This window comes from Megalopta genalis, chromosome 8 (assembly GCF_051020955.1).
Source record: "Megalopta genalis isolate 19385.01 chromosome 8, iyMegGena1_principal, whole genome shotgun sequence".
In the NCBI taxonomy this organism is placed as follows: domain Eukaryota; kingdom Metazoa; phylum Arthropoda; class Insecta; order Hymenoptera; family Halictidae; genus Megalopta; species Megalopta genalis.
The window spans coordinates 13,390,018-13,399,421 of record NC_135020.1 but is presented as its reverse complement, the minus strand read 5'-3'; the positions used below and the strand labels follow the sequence as shown (position 1 = coordinate 13,399,421).

The 9,404-nt window shown below is 38.9% G+C and overlaps 1 protein-coding gene across 4 annotated transcripts in view; it reads right to left on the bottom strand.

Annotated features, from left to right (window-relative positions):
- The window catches only part of HnRNP-K (Heterogeneous nuclear ribonucleoprotein K), a 301,352-nt gene that overhangs the window by 165,111 nt on the left and 126,837 nt on the right, over positions 1 to 9,404 (bottom strand). The gene's annotated exons all lie outside the window — the stretch shown is intronic.

The following is a 9,404-nucleotide window of genomic DNA, read 5'->3' as shown; positions in this document are numbered from 1 at the left end:
TACGGCAATGCAGTTTACTCGATTTCGATCGAGAAGAATACGGTCCTGCAGCTAGAACTAATTGCTCGCCAATTACGCTTGCAATTACGCTGCTTTATTTTGTATGCTCCTTTAAAAGAAATTAAAATCATCAGTTGTTATCTTCGGCAGCACGATGTTTCCGCTTAATTCTAATTGTTTTCTCGTATAGCTGTTTAATTGATTCCATTTTTTTTTCTACTTCCCAGGCTATTTTTTTTCCTCTTACTTTTCCTCTCGTTCGTTGCCGCATTTATTATGCAAGCTTTGTATGCTTCATTCAAGGTTGTTATTTTCAAGTTTTATTTGTTATTACGCTCTGATTCATCTATATCTGTTTATAGTGATCTTATCTCTATCAATTTAATAAATTTAATAAAAGATCGATTCTAATAAACGCAAATCAACGAGTAAGTACTTTTTTATAAGTAGTTTTTATACATTTTTATATATTATAAGTTTTTTGTACAAATATATAGGGTTGTGCAGAAAGTTTGTTCGTTCCAGTTCTCGTTATTAAACAATGATTTTACTTTTAAACATTTGCAATAAGCTCAATTTTGTGCGCTGGAACATCTTTAGATACCTTATTCCACTATCGTTAATATTCGGACACTTTTCAAAACGCAATAACTTTTTCAGAACTGAACTAAATATTTAAAAATTTTTTTAGATAACTAGAATGCTTTTTTTTTTAATTTTGCTACTGCTCAGAATGACAAAAGAAAATAAAACTCTCGTTTTCTAACTTTTTTATCTGAGCCTGCAACGAAAATCTCTAACCTGTATCACCTAAAAAAGAAATTCAAATCGTTTACTCCGGTTTTAAAAAAAATTATTGCCTTTTAAAAAGTGTCCCAATATTAATAGGAATCACTGTATACATAACATCCTTTTCTTATCAGCTAGAAATCATTTTCATATCAATTTTAGACTTTCACAATCCATAAATCTTTTCTTTCTGTTGTTTTCTCATGCTGTTAATTAATAAATGATAATTATAATCTACAATACATCCATAAAAATTTGCTTTCTGTTGTTTTCTCATGCCAATATAAATGTTAATTATAATCTACAACATATGTCTTAATGTATAGTTAATTGTAAGCCATGCGGTCGCTTATGATTTCACAATTGAGGCGACCACGCTATAATAAATAAACTCATAAATTAATTAATTAATCTATTTATTTATTAGACTTTCATAGAAAAGAACATTCAGCCCAACCCAATATTTAAACAATCTTTAACCCTTTCGCTACGGACGGATTTTCCGCCGCGGTACTTCTGCTGAACGGCGCGCTGCGACATCGCTGCACGCTACAAGACGCCGATCGTTGCGGGGGTACCGCAGCGGAGAACCCGCCCGTAGCAAAAGGGTTAATCCAAATAAAGTTAAACAAAATTGAAAGAAAAAAAATAAAAGCATATCTATTTATCCCTTGTTGAGAGAAAAATAAGGTGAATTACCTTTCTGCAGTAAGCACTGACTTTATTCGCTACAAACGATCGAACTTATGGACGGCCACTATAGTGACCCGTAGTACCTCAGTCGCATTTTATGGAGGGCCATTTTAGTGGCCCGTAGTACCTCGGTGGCATCTTATGGAAGGCCGCTATAGTGGCCCGTAGTATCGAAAGGGTTAAGCGAACGCAAGAACAATGGAACTCGGAGGATCCCTGTTTCCGCAAATGTAATCGAATCGAACGAATCTCCGTCCTCGAACGGAGATATACTTTTCTGCCGTTCGACAGGTAGCACGTAGCGCGCGTCAGTCCCGATTCGAAAAATCTGCGGATAATTGTTAGAATAAACGATACAACGAACACGAGGAAGCACCGGGCCGGGGGAAACGGGCTGGCTGGCGGAAGTCTCGCGCGAGCAAACAGAGGCCGACGAACGACTTTGACGCGTTAACAGTTGAAATCGGCTGGGCAAACAAAGACCGGCTCTTGTCTGCGGATCCTTGCGCCCCGATCCCCGTGAAACGGAAACCAGAAGTACCAACGTGGACTCGCACTTTCCGGGCAAATAAGACAGTTATGTCAACAACGGCCGTGTTAGCGCGTTGCGTTCACGTCGAGTGCTCGCGGTGATGGTTTACGCAGAGCCCCGGTAATGAAACGGGAACCGGTTGGTGCATTCCTGATAATACACGGGGACCACCCGGGAATACAAATTCACGACCCCGAGAAGTCGACACACGGCAATTTTAATGGAAACGCCGCGGCGGATCCGTTCCGCGCACGGAGGAAACGCCCGGTGTTTGAAGTCTCTTTATTATAGTAATGAGCAAACCGCGCGGGGGTTTGCTTGCGTGCGCGTTCGCGACATGTGTCGCTGTGTGCGTGCCTCAATGGGATAAGCACTCGCGATTATGACGACACAGTTCGTTTTAACAGTATTCGAATTGATTCAACGTCCCGGAAAAATTGCCAATATTATCCTCTGATTCATCCACACGTGCGTGTCCGTGTCACGCATTTTTTTCAACGATTTTATCGGCGACGAGCGGATAATGGTATTTCCGATCTTGGATCTCGTTACCGTAGTTTCGAAAATGAACGGCGAATGGGATAAGCGTGCGATTGAAGTCATTTTTTGTTTAAGGAACATCGCTGAATTCGTTCGTCGAACGAGTATATGGGTGAAAATCGCACAAATCATATTTTCCCTGATCGTGAGAAACAGGAAGTGTTATTGTTTACTAACACGTGCATTGTTTATCAAACGAATTTATTGCTAGGATAATTTAAGAGTTCGATTAGTTCGCGAGAACTTCGGAATTTATTTCAATCGTCTTTTCGAACATTTTGGCAAGTATGGAGATTACATTTTAAGACGAATTTATTGTTAAGATAATTCAAGAGTTCGATTAGTTCGCGAGAACTTCGGAATTTATTTCAATCGCCTTTTCGAACATTTTGGCAAGTATGGATTACATTTTAATACGTAAGGTATTATCTGCGATACTAAAATATCAATTACTCATCGTCGTCGTCCCATTTCCTTGTAGCATACTCGCGAGGCTACTCATAGAACGAGAACGGTATCGATCGGATTCATAAGTCAATGACTCATTCTATATTTTGAGACTTCCTCGCATTGTGTCAAAAGATTGCATTGTTCAGTATTACGTGTTAGGCATTTTTTTCAACGATTTTATCGGCGAAGAGCGGATAATGGTATTTCCGATCTTGGATCTCGTTACCGTAGTTTCGAAAATGAACGGCGAATGGGATAGGCGTGCGATTAAAGTCATTTTTTGTTCACGGAACATCGTTGAGCCGCGAATCCCGTGAATTCGTTCGTCGAACGAGCATGGGTTGAAATCGCGTAAATCATGTTTTCCCTGATCGTGAGGAAGTGTTATTGTTTAATAACACGTGCATTGTTTATCAAACGAATTTATTGCTGGGATAATTTAAGAGTTCGATTAGTTCGCAAGAACTTCGGAATTTATTTCAATCGCCTTTTCGAACATTTTGGCAAGTATGGAGATTACATTTTAAGACGAATTTATTGTTAAGATAATTCAAGAGTTCGATTAGTTCGCAAGAACTTCGGAATTTATTTCAATCGCCTTTTCGAACATTTTGGCAAGTATGGAGATTACATTTTACGACATTTAGTATCTGCGATACTAAAATATTACAGTAATGTCTCTCTAATCGACGCTCAGATTGTCCAGAAAAATGGACAATTTTTGGAAGTATTATTTTGGATCGTTGATACAGTTCGAGTTCTTCAAATGAAAACCAAACGGGGGAACGTGATTTATTCGAGCGCAGCCGGCATTAATTGGCAAAATTGAATCAATATCATGTTTCCGATATACATATTCTCGTAATACGGTTTCGAGACGTAAAATGTGAAGTTACCGTTGCCATTATCGTTACCATTATTCGCTTATTCACGCGTCAGAGCCTTTTAGTACACAACAATGTGAACAAGATACGATCAAACGAGTATAATACGATAATGCCGCGTGTTTCAGCACGCGACTGAACAAAGCAATCTTTTGACACAATGCGGGGAACTCTCAAAACATAGAATGAGTCATTGACTTTATGAATCCGATCGATACCGTTGTCGTTCTGCGAGTAGCCTCGCGAGTATGCTGCAAGGAAATGAGACGACGACGAGGGATTACAGTAATGTCTCCCTAATTGATGCTCAAATTGTGCACAAAAATGGACAATTTGGCAAGAGGAGATACGATTATTCGAGTCTCGCGACTCGTTTTTATAGTTGTTGACGATCGGTGACTATAAAAACGAGCCGCGAGACGCGGATAGTCGTGGCCCCACTTTACAAATTGTCCACTTTTGTTTGCAAGCTCGGGGACACACGGTGAGAATTTATTGTGTCATTTCTCAAAAACAGCTAACTGATTAATGAATAAGTGACATCCAATATTAATCGATGTTACACCGCGTTTCGTAACTGTTAAATTAAACCCGAAAGTTTTCAGCTTTCATATACAGTTCTTATTTATTATAAGGAATGAAATTCGCGCATTGCCCCTCATAATTGTCTAAGCTTTTGCACGAAGCAAATCCAATATCCAACGCGTCTCGACATTTTATTAAAACCCTTCTCAGACCTTAAAATTGTTTAAATATTGCGCCACTGGTACATGGATTATACAAAGTGTCCCAAAGTTATGGTACTTCCGAGAAACGAGAGATTGCTGAGGTCATTCGAAGTGACTTTTCCCTTTAGAAAAATTCTCTCCGAGGCATCGTTCACGAGTTATTAACAGAAAACAGTGACCAATGAAAGAACGAGTCCGACTGACGCCCCGCCCTCGCGACCACTGCCGCTACGTCAGACAGCCGGCGCGACGCGGCACTGGCCGCGAGCGTGGAGCGCCGGCCGCACACGTTCTCCGATTGGTCAGTGTTTCAGAGTTAATAACTCGTAAACAAATGCTCGGATTGCATTTTCGCAAAGGAGAAAGTTACTTCAAATGACCTCAGGAACCTCTCGTTTCCCGGGCGTACCATAATTTTGGGACATCCTGTAGAATGCTTAGGAACTAATTAAATAATGAGAACGCGCCTATCGATAAATATGAAACATTGACTCGCACCTTGACTTTGAATCCCCGAATTTTGTCTTTAACGTCTCCGAAATATCTAGCAGTAATTAGAATAAATTAGAATATAAATTCTTTTAGTAATTCGAATGAAATGAATACGACGTATGTCCTCGAATTCTTCCAATGCCTTTACAGTTTTGTATTCCGACGCGTTCATGTTTGTCAATAAACGCATATAAAATCCGCGATCTAGTTACCAATACAATAATGTCTCCCTAATTGACATTCAAATTATGCACAAAAATGGACAATTTGGCAAGAGGAGATACGATTATTCGAGCCTTGCAACTCGTTTTTATAGTTGTTGACAATCGATAACCATAAGAAACGAGCCACAAGGCTGGAACAATCGTATCTCCTTTTTCAAATTTGTCCATTTTTGTGGACAATCTGAGCGTCAATTAGAGAGACATTACCGTGAATGTATACAAAAATAGTTCTACGCTCGCGTATCGTACAGAGGGAGGAGATCCTAGAACAGCCGAATTGAAGCGTCCCCGAATCAACGTACGAGTGGCCCCGTCCTCGGACGTCTATTACACACTATTGTGCTGACGATCCTTACAGAACTTCTCATTAATATCAACACGGCGGATGTCCCCGGCGAACGTGTTAACGAGAACTGGTCGACCGACTACAAGATCCCGGTAACTACGCGCGTACACCCGCTTTGTTCGATCCACACTAATTTGCGCCGCGCGCCGAGGAAGACGTTCCAGCGGAGCTTTCGCCCATTTGTCGCGGTCATGTACAAAGTTCCTCGCCGAATGCCCCGCGTTCCCCGCGGCTGCGAAATTATCCTCGAGCTTCGCGGAAAGCGGAGCTTCTCGTTCAAAGCCGAGCGGAACATCGCACACCTCGGAGCGTGACACAATCGGCGACCGCGGAGACGTTTGCGCGATACGTATCTCGTCTTTTTATTTGCATTAGCATCAAGTGGACTAACGAACCAGCAAACGTTTTCGAATTAATCCCTACGAAACGTCGCTTTAGCCGTCGGCGAGGATGCCGACGCCGTCGAAATGGTCGTCGCCGGACTGCTTAGGATTACGCGCATCTCTTTCGGATAGATCAAATATTTGCCGTCTGTTCCGAAGGAGATAAATTTTCGATAGATATATATATGTAATCTACGATAAGAGGATTCTTCCTTAACACGTTCCTCGAATTTTCGACGTTCCTTCAATGTTTCTGTAAATTTTCTTCGAATTTTGTTGTTTGGTTCTTTGAGAGCGAACATAGCAACGATGTTAGGACTGCGGATTTTGTTACACAAATTGCAAAGATATATGTACGTAAGAAGTGATCAAGACACGCTGGGTGTTCTTTATTGTTTAAGTTTTTAACGCTAGATTTACGGGCCACAAGAAGCAGCTGTTCTATATTAATTTATAAAAGTAACAATAAGACAATTATTCTGATTTTTAACAAATGTTATCGTAACGTTTGCCGTAAGTAACATATAAATTGAATAAATAAATCATAAATGTATATTTACGATATGAATAATGTGAATAATGGTACATTAAAAATTAGTGACCCGCCATTTTGACGGATTCGGTAAACCTAGCGTTAAAAGCTTAAATAAATAAAAGTAACAATAAGACGTTTATTCTGATTTTTAACAAATGTTATCGTAACGTTTGCCGTAAGTAACATATAAATTGAATAAACAACTCATAAATGTATATTTACGATATGAATAATGTGAATAATGGTACATTAAAAATTAGTGACCCGCCATTTTGACGGATTCCGTAAATCTAGCGTTAGAAACTTAAATAAATAAAAGTAACAATAAGACGTTTATTCTGATTTTTAACACGTGTTATCATAACGTTTGCCGTAAGTAACATATAAATTGAATAAACAACTCATAAATGTATATTTACGATTTGAATAATAGTACATTAAAGAATTAGTGACCCGCCATTTTGACGGGTTCCGTAAATCTAGCATTAATGGACGTCCTAATCCTCTGGAAGCGATGTTCTTGGTTCCCTGGCAACATTTCGAAAATAATGTTCTCTTTAAAAAATGTGGCACAGACACGAATACCTTCTTCAAGAACCAAACAAATTGATCAACATGCTTGAACAGCATTGTCGTTCACCGTGGTTCTTTTTTTGTTGTTTTTTGATCTTGCCGTCGCTTCTTATTAACAGAGTTGCCGATTTAAATGCGTCGGTAGGAAACGAATTGCACCAAATGGCAATATAACGAATAGATAAAATTTTTGCAATCGAATTCCCAGAAAATACTTTTTTCACTGGAATTCGAATTTTCTGCGCCTAATAGCGAGAAAAATGGTACCAAACATGACCAGAACTGGTTGATGAAAAAAATTAATGAAATATGCATATTCTACTATTTTTGTACTGTAATTATTCATTAATAAGTTTGTTATCCTATTACAAGTTAGATAACAAAAGTTATCTAAATGATAGATAAATGAAGTTATCTAAATGGTTAAATGATCTATTAAAACTTGCACAAATCGTTATGCGATACAAGACTTCAAGAATATTTGCGTTGAAATTCATATAAATCGTTATCGCGGCCATAACCTAATCTACTGTTTAGTTCCACGAGGGCTTTACTATAGTTTTTTTCACGGACAAGCTAACAATTTTTTCAATTACCTATTGTTGTCTGTTCTTTCAGCAACGTGCAACAATTTAACCTCGTCGTCGTAGTAAACATCGTTATCGCGTACGACGATGATAAATTTCGGAACGCAGCTGTCTCGTGAAAGCTTACTGTAGTAAAATCTCCCTAATTGACGTTCAGCTTGTACACAAAAATGGACAATTTGGGAAGAGGAGTTGCGATTATTCGAGCCTTGCGACTCGTTTTTATAGTTAGTAATTGTCAACGACTATAAAAACGAGCCTCAATGCTCGAATAATCGTACAGTAAAATCTCTCTAACTATACAGCTTGTACAAAAAAATGGACAATTTTGAGAGAGCAGAGATGATTTTTCGAGCCTTTCGGCTCGTTTTTATAGTTACCGATTGTCAACGACTATAAAAACGAGCCTCAAGGCTCGAATAATCCTACAGTAAAATCTCTCTAATTATACAAATTGTACACAAAAATGGACAATTTTGAGAGAGCAGAGATGATTTTTCGAGCCTTGCGACTCATTTTTATAGTTACCGATTATCAACGACTATAAAAACGAGCCTCAAGGCTCGAATAATCGTACAGTAAAATCTCCCTAATTATACAGCTTGTACATAAAAATGGACAATTTTGAGAGAGCAGAGATGATTTTTCGAGCCTTGCGACTCATTTTTATAGTTACCGATTATCAACGACTATAAAAACGAGCCTCAAGGCTCGAATAATCTCCTCTTCCCAAATTGTCCATTTTCGTGCGCAATCTGAGTGTGAATTAGGGAAAGATTTCTGTATCTCCTCTTCGCAAATTATCTATTTTTATTTCCAACTGAGGGTCAATTAGGGTACATTTACTATGCTACTACAGGCAGCCCTCGATTTTGGCACATTCTACTTTCGCACATTTTACAAAATTCAACTTTGTAAACCTTTGCAGGCGAATGTTCCCTCTGAGCGGACATCGCGAGTCGAGGAGGCTACATTGTACAATAATGTCTCTCCAATTGACGCCCAGATTGCGCAGAAAAATGGACAATTTGGGAAGAGGAGATACGATTATTCGAGCCTTGCTGTTTACTTTTACAGTTATAAATTGTCCACAACTATAAAAACGAATAGAATAGGTACGAATAATCGTATCTCCTCTTCCCAAATTATCCAATTTAGTGGACAATCTGAGCGTCAGTAAGGGAGACATTAGACTTTAGCCATCGGATTACAATATTATTCCGATCGAGAGAGGTCAAGACTTTGACAATTAAAAATATGAACGAAGCCTTTATGCGTCTAGACAAATTTTTAACTATTATGGAAAAATGCGATCCCAGTGGAGAACGTATATCTCTCGAGTACGTAGGTCAATAAAAAGACACTGCGCGTTATAGAAATCTTTATCGCGAAAAGAAAGAAAAAAAGGTGGTACTCAACTAACTCTCGACAAGTTTATAAAGAAAACACCGGAAAGCTAAGTAAATAAATAAATACTTTAAAACACCGTTTATAGTGCATATTGTTTTTACATCCCTCTACTTTCGAGTATTCTTTCCCTCTTCCCCCTCACTCTACTTTCACTTTCAGGAACCAATTGTGTGCGAAAGTCGAAGGCCCACTGTATGAAGAATTACAATGAATTCTATCCTGTAGTTCTTATAAGGAG